A 289-nucleotide genomic window follows, 5' to 3' on the forward strand; every position below is an offset into this window, starting at 1 on the left:
TCCCTCTCCCTCTCTGAATATATTTCATTGCATCTGTACAGCATACTTTCTTTATTCATTTTTCTGCTACTGGAACCCTCAGGTGATTCTTATATGTCTCTCTGTAAGGAATGAGGAAAGTTTTTCTGGAAGCCACACCACAGATTTCACTTCAAACAAAATTCTATTTTAGAATGCTGTCAGAAGAGTTTTTTTTTTAAGGTGTAGCCATACTTGTAGGCACACACCTGTGATCCTGATACCCTGGAGGCTGATACAAAAGGATCAAAAGGCCAGTCTGGGCTACATA

Source organism: Microtus ochrogaster, chromosome X (genome assembly GCF_000317375.1).
Source record: "Microtus ochrogaster isolate Prairie Vole_2 chromosome X, MicOch1.0, whole genome shotgun sequence".
Lineage (NCBI taxonomy): Eukaryota > Metazoa > Chordata > Mammalia > Rodentia > Cricetidae > Microtus > Microtus ochrogaster.